This window comes from Pezoporus wallicus, unplaced genomic scaffold (assembly GCF_028554395.1).
Source record: "Pezoporus wallicus isolate ANWC-B61680 ecotype Strahan unplaced genomic scaffold, APGP_CSIRO_Pwel_v1 contig_6598, whole genome shotgun sequence".
Taxonomy (NCBI): Eukaryota; Metazoa; Chordata; class Aves; order Psittaciformes; family Psittacidae; genus Pezoporus; species Pezoporus wallicus.
The window spans coordinates 609,730-622,307 of NW_026637213.1; positions in this window are offsets into that span (position 1 = coordinate 609,730).

Here is a 12,578-nt window from a genome sequence, read left to right on the forward strand (position 1 = left end):
TGTGTGGTCTGGGGAAGTGGAGGGCAATGAGTGTCCCTGCAGCTCATCTGCGGGTTTAAAAGCTCTCCCCGAGAGAAAGAACAAGAGGGAACTGTGTAAAAAGGCAGCTGAGAAATATTTAAATATTTCAGTTTCCAGCGTAACTTGAGTCATTTGGAATGGAAATTTTCCATTGCCCAATAAATCCAGCACGCTCATTTAAAAGGGAAAGAAAAAGGACAACGCACCACCCACTAGCAGGTACATGATGTTCTTGGCCCAGGCTGGTGCTGAGGAGGGGCATGGGGCAGGCATGGGGCAATGGGCACGTTTGCTGCCTGTGGAGAGCCTGCTCGGTCATGCTGGCACAGGTAACGCAGGGGAAACAATTCAGGCTTGGATCAGAGCAGGTGGGAATAAAAAAAACCTTTCATTTTTGGATGGAATTAAAATGAGGAGCTTTTCAGGAAGTTTCTTATGGAGCTGCGTCAGTCTGAAGCAACGCTTTGCAATACCTGACCATGAGGGCAGATTCAGTCCAGGGGTGCAGACACACTCAGCTGTGGCTTCTGCCCAGTGAGGGAAGGAGTTACTTTGGGCAAGTACCTACTGCCTTGGCTGGGATGCCTCTGGTGCTGGGTTACCCTGAATCCAGGAGCCCCTGTCAAAGCACAGGTAACAGGACAAAGGAGCAGCTCTACCTGCCCCAGGACTTTCTGCCACTCCCCACAAGTTGAGCTTGTTCCTGATGGTACGCTTCCCAGAGGACCACGTTCCCCACATCAGGTTTTGGGGGAAAGGAGGAGGCTTATGTGTGCATGAATTGCTATTTTCAAGCAGGCTTTGGCTACCTGATGTGGCTCCCAGATTCAGGATCCAGGGAGGGAAGACGCTTGTGAATTCTCCATCCCTGGCAGTGTTCAGGACCGGGTTGGACGAGGCCTTGGGTGATGTTGTTTAGTGTGAGGTGTCCCTGCCCATGGCAGGGGGGCTGGAACTAGATGATCTTAAGGTCCTTTACAACCCTAATTGTTCTATGATTCTATGGTGCGGTACCTTGCAGCCTCACAGAGCCAGCCATTGCCTGGAGGAGCAGACGACCCCAGCATGCAATGGTCTCCCACAAACCAAAGTCCCTGGATGCCTGGTGTAGGCTGCCCTGGGTCTTGTGTGGGGGAATAGGGCTCCCTCTGCATCCCTTGGAGCATCCTCACATGCCTCCCTGTTAACAGAGCCCCAGTGCCTGCCTGCAGCCAGCAGCCCTCCCAACACATTTAAACATGCCATCAACTATCAGGAAAACTTTTTCAGTATGAAAATCACTTTGGTGCCTGGAGGCTTCTCCCGTTACATGGTGTAATACCAGCAACATGGTGTAGCTCTGCTTCCGAAGGAAGAACTTGCACAAGGACTATGGGTGCAGGGGCTGCCTGCAGCTGGCATGGTCACACACATGTAAAGTTAAGTCAACGGAGCAAGGCCCATGGCAGTGTTCTCTTCCCCACTGCCAAGTAGATGAGGGGCATAAGGGAGAACACGACCGAGGTAACCTGGAGCCCCCCAGCCCCTTTGCCTCACGGCTGTTACAGGGGAAGGAGTGCAGCGGTTGCATTGTGGCACTCCAGAGGGCACGAGTGGGCACTTACCTGCCCCTTCCTCATCCTGCTCCCACCAGACCCTACAAGCTCAGGGAGCAGGGCAAGGGGGGGGGGCTCTTTCCAAAAGGCAGAGCTTGAGCTGTGGGAGCTGCACACCCACTGTCACCCTGATGGAGACCAGAGCACCCAGCTGCTGGCAGCAGCGATGCCCTGCCCCAGATATGGGGGAAACAGATACAGGGGGAGCCCCTCCACATGGGGATGCAGCTGCAGTGCACAAACTGCTCCCAAATATAACATTAGGCCCTGCAGTGTTTTCATGAAGCTGATACACAGGCACCCCACAGCGAGGCTCTTCCCCAGGCTGGCCAGGCCAGGTAGCAGGAGGGGGGCAGAGAAGCATTTATTGCCTCCCTGCAACAGGTAAGTGTGATAGTGTTCATTCACACACTGACACCGTGTTTCTGAGCAGGTAGTGATAATGGTACAGATGCTGTCATAGCTTCCTGCTCAGGCTGGAGGAACAGAATTACTGCAAGTATGGCTATTTCTGGTCAGTCTAAGAATCACCGTCTTTCCAGTCACTCCTGATCCTGCTGCAGGACCACCTTTTAGACAGAGGCCAGGCCAGTAGTATATATAATGCCCTTCTCATGACAGTCTTGCATTTACAGCCAGGAACAATTGAAACTAATGAAACCTATTTACATCCAAGGCACAAGAAACACTGCAAACAGAGCACTGCAATTTAGCAGGAGATGGCTCTATAATCACCAAGAAGGATTTAAACAAACAAACAAAGAACCAAACAGAAAGGAAGTCAGCCATAGTTAACTGTATCAAGTAACAACACAGCATCACTAACAGCAGCAGCTTTTCTGTATACAGGAGCAGCCATACAGTCACAGATAACTTTCTTAGCTCAGCACACATTAAGGAGTCAGAGGGCTGAGAGAACTGGGTCTAGGTCTCCCTCCCCCCCTCCGCTGCATCACCTTGGACAAGACGTTGGCCATCCTTTCACCCCATGTGCAAATACAGGTAAGGAGAAGCCTGGAACATGCAACACTGCAGTCATGCTTCCCTGCCCCCTCGCAAAATGATGCACAGTACTACCTGTGCCAAACGGCCATACGTGGAAGAAACTACAGCTCCCCCACCTTAAAAGCCCTGCTAAACCCAGTTCAAGTCTTACCCAGTTCTTGCATGCTCTCAGAGGTGAGCTGATGCTCATAACACACTCCATCTTGCCCAGGCCAGGATGAGGAAAGGGTCTGAAGATGCTTTTGGGGATGTTGTGGTAATGAAGTGAAGGGAAATGGAAGGAAGAAAAAGAGGGAATCCAGGTGATTTTAATGATCATCTTCTTTCAAAGCACTACCATGTGTCTCATATCACAAGTGTTTCAATGAGGCTCCAGCACCTGTATTTCCTTTGACCAGGGTTTTGTTATAGGGCTTTTCCAGCTCATAAGAGCAGACAACTGAACAAAGATCAATAAATGCCAAGTTTGAATTGCAGCCTCTTAAAGTTTAGATTGAGCTGCGGTCCAGTGTACATAGGTAAGAACCATTATATTGTTCCCACATAGCTCTGCTGTCAGCATTACAAGACTCTTGCTGGGCTGTCATTAGTGCTTCTGTCTATTAAGCACTAGTCTTTGGCACATACTGTAGTTTTCCTTTATTATTGGTCACAGACCAGATCAGTCTCTGTGAACTGAGAGATGTGCCTGTTCATATATATCTCTTGTTTTGTGTGAAATGTCAATGTAGGCTTAACACAGCAAGTCTGTGGGTACCTGACCAGCCTCTCCCAGGCTGCTTTAGGCTGGATGTGAAATAAGGAGTATTGCCAAAGTTTCTATGTGTTTTTCTGAGGTGTTTCCTCCCCAGAGCCTGCCTGTTCACTAACCATGTGTTACACAGACCTCAGTGAGCAGACACTGGGTTCGGATGCTAGCACTGCATGTATTTTGGATGTAAACACTGACTGTTTGTAGAAGCATTGTCTTCTGTTTTGTTGTTTGGATTGTAGGCTGAAAGTTCAAAGACTTCAACTGGAGAACAGCAAGAGTGGCTTTTGCTGTGGTTTCCTAAGTAAAAGGGGAAAGTTAAAGAGCATAACACAAACAAACAGGGATGTGGTCCTCCACTTTGCATGAAAAAACTCTGCTTTCTCAAATGAAAGCAGCCAGTTGCTACAGCTTCTCCATAGTATGATCACATTAATGGCTTTGCCCAGGCTATCTGGTGAGGTTGCTGCCAGCTCCAAGTCCCAACTGCTCTCACATCCCATCCCAACCTCTGTCAGTCCAGCTTGCCATGTGGCTGTTGCACATGCAGGAGGCAGAGCAGGGATCAGCTCAGGTAGTCACTCTTGTTTTGGATGTTTTTTAACAGCTCCTGAAGTACTTTGATTTGCTGGAAGGTTGGTACCACGTTTTTAGGTGTCGCTGTCCCCTTGTCATAGGCCCCATGTCTGTATATGTCATAGAGTTTCACTTCGTCAGCTCTGACATCTTACCACTGTGCCTCAAATTTCCTTCCCTCCATGCATGGAGGGGCTTCATTAAGCCATTTCCAAGTTCGTTCTTGGGTTGCAGCAGCTCCAAGAGGTGTAGTAAAGACCAGGGCCTCTCTTTGTGGGACTTTAGCAGGATCACTACCTTTAAGAGCCTCTAACACAGGGGCAGTGCCTGGGCACAGGCTCCTTTGTCTGACAAAGTCACCAGAGAAACAGGACAGTGTTTGATGGGGCCAGTCCCCTCCTCTCAACAGTGCTCTTTGCACAGGGGCAGCCACCCTTGGTTCCAGTTGGGTGCATGGGCAGAGAGCTTGGGCTTTGCCCTGAACACACATTGCCCATGTACCTTTAGAGAGTGATGAAGGAAAATCCAGCCTAGCTCTGTCTAGATCAGTTATGTACATTATATAATGTATATTGTATGCTTATCGCATATGATCATCATCCATTATTAAAACCTTCAGCAAGACCTGAGATGCCTTTGCTGGGAGCAGCCTCTTTCATCAGCAAGGATGTTTATGGGAGTGTCTTGTGCCACAGAGGGAGCAGCTCCTTAGAGCACACAGCTGCTTTCACCCCGTGCAGCACTGGACACTGCTACAGCCAAAGTGGGCTCACTAGCTGGAGCAGGATTTCTGCCCCTGCTCTGCTCCCACCATTGCTGAGCAGAAAAGCCTCTAAGTGCTACCAAAGGGATCTGCTTCCATAGTTTCCCTGGCTCCAACCAGGGAAACAACAAGCCAACACAGTGTGCAAAGGTCCAGGGGGCAGCCCAGGACTTTGGCTGGCCCAGGGGAAGCAGTGAGCATCCCTCGGTCCTGCTGCAAGGTTGAAGAGTGTCATGGCTAGATTTTTGCTCTGCCGTTGTGCGAGTGCCCTTTCTCAGTTTCTGTCAGGCACCAGGAGGAGAAGACAGTCTGCTGCTGTCTGGTTTTGGTTGTTAATGTTGGATGCATGTTCCCCCAAGCCATGTTCCGAGCATCTGCCACTGCTATCCACTGCGTGCTGGCACTTCGTCATCCCAAACCAGGGGATGTCATTAGTGATCTGCATGGCTCTATCACAAGGAGCAGGGCGTGAGAGTCTCATCTATCTGCTCCCCACCGAGTGCCTCTCCATCACCCCAGAAGTGGCTGGAAAGGCTCTGGTGGCTTTCCATGTGTTTAGAACAGGATCTCCTCGTTACTCTGAGGTTTCACTGGGGGGTTGCATTGTGTTAAGTTTCAGGAAGCACAATGAAACTGAAGATTTTCCTTTGCTAGGCTCCTGACATAAAGTACTTAGTCTCTAGGGAATGGAGAGCAGACAAAGGAGAAGAAAGTGGGTACAGTATCTGAACAAAAGATCAAGTTGATGAGAGAATATATTATTCATTAAGTATCTCCAGGACAAGTATCAGAAGGAGTACGGGAACAGAGCTTACACTGGCCTTAGGTACAGCTTTAAAAAATTTATATATCCATTTTTGTCTCCACTTTTTTGACAGCTGTTTACTTCATTTGGGATGGGACTCAGCCCAGCCACTGGTTTTTGAAAGTGGATATATTTATTGTTCCCATAGTTTTGACTCGTGATGATGAGATGTGTGCATGTGGTTATGTGAGTGCATGCATCCCTGCTAAACCTAGAGCTCACCTCAGCCAGAGGTGTTCTCGCCACAGATTTTGCTTTGTTGGCTTCTTGTTGACTACAGGGAAAATACAGGAGAGAGGTTCCCGAACTGCTCAATGGCAGCCAACATTATAAAAAGTCCTTCTAGCAGGGTTTGGGATGCCTGCTGCCCACTGCAATGCCCATGGAGCGAGCTGTAGAGGCCTGACTTTGTTTCTGGGGTTTCCCCATGAGACCTGCCTGTAAAATGGGCTCAGGATAGAGACCAGAGCTGCTCTGACCCATGAACCCATTTCTCACTGGAGGTGGCACAGATGCCTTTCCCAACCTGCCAAGTCTTCTCATGTTGCTGCTTTTAATACTAGGCCAAATCACATCAGAGTAGCTCACAGAAGACCACCTACCTGTCTATTTACACTGCAGGGCTCCTGCTGACTTTTGGAGGGTGTCTCCTGTCCCTGGACTGCTGTAGGACTCATAGGATGCTTTGCTGAATGTGCTGGAGTAGGAAGGATTTGAGGAACAGCAGTTCAGCTCAAGGACCTGGGCCTCCAGAACAGAGATAACGGAAATCAGGTGGCTAGAGCTAAGGGCATCCCCATCTCAGAAGTACCCTGCTTCAGTGCACATGCAGGTTTGGCTTCTGGCATCATTTGCACCCCCTGGGTTTTCCTTCTCCATACAAGCCCTCTGTTCAAGCCCTCATTTGGGAAGCAAAGCAGAGTGAACCAACCCTGTGAGGAGGGTGGTAGGGAGCAGAACTACTCCCTGTTTCACAGTGGATGCTAAACCCCTTCTGCTCAAAAGCAGGCAGGAGGCCAGCAAAAGAAATCCTCCTCCCCAGCTTGAGCCTCCGCAATTGTTTTCTAACTCCCTTTGCTGCCCCAACTAAAGTCAACCCTGCACTGTCACACAAAATTAAACTTCCTCTTTATTCTCCAGTCTAATCTTTCCCTCCACAATATGATCCTGGGGTTTAATCTGATTATGATCCTTCATATCACGCTATAACAAATGGCCCCAGCTGCCAAGCTAAGCAGTTTAATGAGATACTGTGTTGGCTATCAGACGAAAGGCAGAAGGAGGCACGCAAATAAAGGCATTGCTTGCTAAGTCCCATCCCTGGTGCACAGCCTGCAAGGAGACACTCATGCAACTGATGTCATGCCTCTTAGAAAAGAAAACCTGCCTTTCTGCAGAGTTTTGATGGAGAACTGTGCTTTACCAGGATGCTCCGTGACCAGCAGCTGAGAGACACAACACAGCATTCACTGGCCATGGGGGCCTGAACACAAGGTAGAGAAAATGAAGTTTGTCTTTCTTCTGGTGTTATTATACCTGATCTAAACGTAACAGCCTGAGACGTATCACATGGCAAATCAATATTGTTGCTTGTTAATCCAAAGGCAATCAGATACTTTCTCCCCCCCCCCCCCCCATACCTTCTCCCTTCCCCCTCAAAACAGCATCCATAACATAATTCCCTCTCAGAGGCTAATGGCATTCATAAATTACGCTCAAGACCTATTGTTCATTTAATCCTTTTTGCTACTATTAGCTCTGGTCACTGCTCTGTTGCCTCTCCAGTCTATGGTATTTTAATGACACAGCTAGAAAACAGCCAAACTCTTCAGCTTAATGGTAAAAAGCTGGATTTGCGTTACAAGGAGGGATGGTGTCTCCCACTGGCTTAAGGGGATGAAGTGGGGGAGAAACACAGCCCAGAGCCAGCTGTCAACTGGGGAGGGCAGAGAGGAACAGGCTGAAACAGACTCATTGATTCTGGCCTGAACTCAGCTCTCGCAGAGATGATGAATCTGTTGGCGCACAGCCTAGGGATTCAGTTCACTTCCAGGATAACCAGACCATGGCAAGCCTTGCAACCAGCCTTTCAACCTGCCTAACCTGGTTTGCCAAAGGAAATCATTGACGACAGGCGTACCTCCTTTGAAGCTGCAGTTATATTTTAAGGGAACTTGACACTTAGGTGTACCTTCCCCTTCAGCTGCATGGATTAGCACTATCTATGTGATGTGCTACCATTACAGGAGATACTGGAATATCCCCATCTGCAATACTGCAAACCACCCTAATTATCTGCATTGAGATGAATTACACTTACTGCAGAGCAGGACCAAAACAGGTTTTATCAGAGAAAAAGAGACCATGAGAGTTTGGCATATCTAGTCAAGCTCAGCTAAAGTCAAGGGAGCTTCAGATGGTTGGACAGACAGAAAACCCTATGGAGGGAAAGCAGCAGCTTGATCGTATTGGTATAAACCAGACAACACCGGCTGTGAACACACTGAGGCAGAAAGTTCAAAGGCAGCTCCCGATGATCTGTACAGGTCTGAAACAGTCTGCCTGCCTGAGAAGGCAGGAGCAATGTATTTAACCTTTACCCTGTTACCTTTAAAAGAGCTCTTGGTTCATTTGGGGGAATGGACCAGAAAGACCAGTGGATAGATTTGGTGGTTGATGAGATCCTTCCCAACTATGTGCCTTTACCCTTTTAAAAGGGGATCACAGGAATTTACCACTTGATGTTCATTTCCTTAACAATTCTTTTTTTTTTTTTGTGAGGGAAGTTTTTTTAAATTCCTGAGCTTTGTTTTCTTTTTGTTTCATTACTAGCTTGGTACTGGACTTTCGTAAGCTCTCTTGAATTAATAGTGACAATATTGGCACCAGAAGGGGCTGTGACCTGGCCTTTGCTGCTGGGATGTGCTGCAGAAGCAAATGGGTTTAAGGCTGCCTGCAGCTGCAGCAGAAGGGGTTTGGCTGTTTGGGTTGCTGGATAGCAAAGAGCACCAACCTCCTCCAAGACAACAGCAAAAGTGTGATGGACTAGATGCAACTGAGCCATGATTTGGCATCAGGCTCTGGGTCGCCCTGCTTGTGAAGTGTTGCCCTGCCAGGCTGAAGGAGGCTGGATGCACGTTCCTCTGGGATGTTGGCCTGTGTAGCTGCCTGATTCCACGAGTAGCTTCTCTAACAAAGGAACAAGACGGTATTTAGCTTTTAATCCAGAAGACTTCAAGCTGCAGAAGCCACAGTTGTGCAGCTGGTAATTGCCACCACCCGGGGGAGTCTGAGAAGATGCCATTCTTTTCTCTAATTACTACAAAGCCTTTCAATCTGATTAATTCTTTCCTTGATGCATTTCCTTGTTGTTTCTATTTGTGAGGATGCTAAGGGTAAATTAGAGAATCTTTCCTGTGGAAAATACATTCTGCACTCTCCACAGGCCTGGTGTCTGTTAGCATCTGTGCATTCCTCATCACCCATCAGGAGATGCTTTAAAAGCCAGGCTCTGATCTAGTTCTTTCTTTCAGACCAGAGGTGTTGCTTGGAGCAGAACTGACAAATACCTGTATCATAACAAAAGCATTCTCCACTTCTTTGTGCTGCAATAGCTTGGGTGAGAATAGCCTAAAACACATTTGCTACCTGTGCATATTGCTCCAGCCAGAGAAGTGAGACCCCAAAGAGGCCAAGGGCACCACACACCTCCTGCAGTGATGGAAAAGCTTGGCCTGATGAGGCGAGTGAGATCTTTTACCATGTTTTGAGCACTGATGCTGTGTCACCATCTTATGGGACAGTACAAGGGCCTCAGATGAGAGTCTTGGTGGTGCAGGGAGGGAAATAACACAAAATCTGTTTCTCCCTAAAAGCAACAATCCTAGCATTGGTAAAGAAAGAGATATTTAGTGTGAAGACAGAATTAGCCTGTTAACTATCACAATATTATAGCCTGTTATCTATCATTGTCTGTGCTGCAGTTTGGCTCAAGAGGGAAGGCTGTTTCCACTGGGAACATAGCTTGCAAGATACTCTAACTTAATAGCTGGGCATCACCCCAGACTAAAGACGGGAGCGTAAGGAGGGGGTAATGGCCTCTGCGTACACCTGGATCCCACGGCATAAAGCAGAGGTGATGTGCACACAGAAATGACAATTCCCACCAGAGCCAAAGGGGTAGCATCAGAAAAACTGTTCAGAGAGAATCTCTTGGTGGAGGGCAGGAGGAGAAAAAGTGGAAAGTAGGAGTCATGGTCATGTCTTCTCACCGGGTCCAGGGCCCGCTCTGTGGAGAGAAGGCAGGACGCGTGCTCTGATGAAGCAGAGTGGTGGCTATTCCCGCAAGTTCCCTCCTTCCCAGAACCCTGCCTGCACTTTGCTTGTTGGTGCTCTCCCCAAACCAAGGCTTTTGGGAATAACTGCAAGTCCATCTTTTGCTGCAGAAAGCAATAAATCCACATTCTGGCTCTTGGACTGATTCCCAGAGTTTAGAGACTTTTTTTACCAGACTCTTGCTATTTATTAGAAAGTTCTCCCAGGGTCTCTTTCCTTCTCTTCTTTTCGGCAGTAGAATTTAGCATTAAATTAATCGAGTTCATTTGTCTCAGTTGGACGTTAAGTAACAAGATGCTTATTTTTAAGAGTGAGATGCTGGAGAGGGAGACGTTGCCCTCTAGTGACTTAAAAGGCAGACAGCATAAATGGACGAACACCACGAGTTTTGTTAAGGTAGTAGAGCGACACATTTCCAATGGAAGTTTCTGACAGATGGAGGCTCAATGGCATTTGTAGTGAGGTCTGAGAATGCCTCATAGCTGTAAGGTGGCCCTTAGCATCCACCATGAGCCATCTCAGCATCCCTCGTCCCAGTTAAGGCTCCATTAAGGCTCCAGCACATGCCAGGAGAGCAGCGGTCATGCCCCGCTCCTGCCCAGCCAGCAGCTAGCAACAAGCTACCTTGAGCAAGCTACCTTTCAAGTACCTCAAATACCCCTCAGTTAGTGTTCAGGATGAGTGCCATCACTCTGTGCAATAACAGTGGCGCCCAAGGGCTCGGTCAGAGAAAATCCTCTCGCAGTTGCTGTCTCATGTCTCCTGAACGGAAGATTTCTGTAAACACTCATTGACCCCATGTCTCATCACAGGTATGCAGTTTAATTTATCCCTCTTTTGCTTATGTGAATGCTGTGGTAATGTCTATTGTTTTTAAGTGCTGTGCTTCACATAGAATTGTAGAATGGTTTGGATTGGAAAGGACCTTAAAATCATCCAGTTCCAACCCCCTGCCATGAGCAGGGACACCTCACACTAGACCATGTCACCCAAGGCTCTGTCCAACCTGGCCTTGAACACTGCCAGGGATGGAGCATTCACCACTTCTCTGGGCAACCAGTGCCAGCCTCTCACCACCCTCATAGTAAAGAACTTCTTCCTTACATCTGACATGCAAGAAAGACAGTTCCCTTTTGGCTGCTGTTTGCCCCTTCTTGTTTTAAAGGCAATCATTCAGTTAAGGACAGAAAGCAAAACTGAGAGGTAAGCAAAAAGTCGCAGCCAGCCGTAACAAAGTTATAGAAGTTAAGAATTCTCCTTCTTTCCCTGATAGTGCCTTTGGGAGTCAGCGAATACACATGAAAGTAATCAAAAAGGGGGAGAATGAATGAGCATCACATCCCTTCCAGATGCTCTGAACAAAGATAAAACTTCTGATTAAATTTAATGTACTTCACATAATTCTGTATTTGTCAAGGTGCTCACTTTCTTTTGGAAGAAAATTGGAAAATATGAAACATAAAACTTATTCTGTAGCTGAAACACAATGTGATATCCTTTCCTGGAGGAAAGCCTTGGGATTAGGGCATGACGTTGCAATCAGGCTGGATGTACAAGTGAAAAGCTATTGGCAGGAAGTTTATGGTGATAAGAAATGCAATGAGTACATTTGGCAAGTTGTTTTGTTTTTTTTTAATCAGAGACCTCCTGCACAACTTTCCCATCACCACAAGAAACTACCTCACATAAAAATCCCCACACACCCGACCAGACCTGCCCTAGGTGATATAAGATAGTATGTAGTATACCTCAGACCTATCTCTGATATAGGAGTATTCAACTGCTTCAATGAATGTATTGGTTCTTTGTTCAAAGCCTTTCCCTTCACTCCTTGCTAGTGGCCAGCTATGTCATGTCTCACTGTTCTGGAGAAAAAGATGGAGATGATTCCTGTGCCTTTATGGTCAGGCACAACTTACCTTCCAGGGCAGATCTTTATTTTAGAATGGAATCATAGAATAGTTAGGGTTGGAAAGGACTTTAAGATCATCTAGTTCCAACCCACCTGCCAGGGGCAGGGACAAATATAAATGGTCACAATGTTATTTTCCATGGCAGCGTATGCTAACTGATGCATTTGCTTGGGTATCAACACGAAGAGAGAGCAAAAAATGATCCATCATTCCATGCTTACTTACTGGCTCTGCTGATTCATTCCTGGCTGTGAGAGGCTGCTGCCCTGGCAGAGCAGCACCTTCCACCTCGTGACTCCACAGTAGGCAATGCATGCTCACGATTTTGCTTCATGGAAGGCTGTGAACCGCAGCAAGTGAGGACTCAGACATGCAGCTGCAGCCAAGTTAAGATATCACCACTGAAACACTTCCCCCTGGCTACAAAGGGATATAAGTTCGTTAACAGCCATAACTAAATTCCAAACAGATGATGCGTCAGGGCAGCAAAATATCAAATTTAGGATTAAGAGCTCTGAACATTTTTCACTGTCCTCTCAGTCTGCTTTTGCCCCTCTCCAGCTTCAGAAGTTAGCCTTTTGACCACAAGACAAAACCAAGGCAAAACAAGAGACACCACTGTCACAGCTGCCTGAATCTGCTCAGCAGATTGACATCTCTTTGTTCCTTACCAAAATAGCTCTGCTCACCTGAAACAGGAAGACCATGCTTTAAGGGACGGTGTCATCACAAAGCTGCCACTTGTGCCCCATTTAGGGATGACCCTGGAGAGCAAAGGTTTAGCAAGTGAAGTTACCGGTTCAAAACAGTTCCA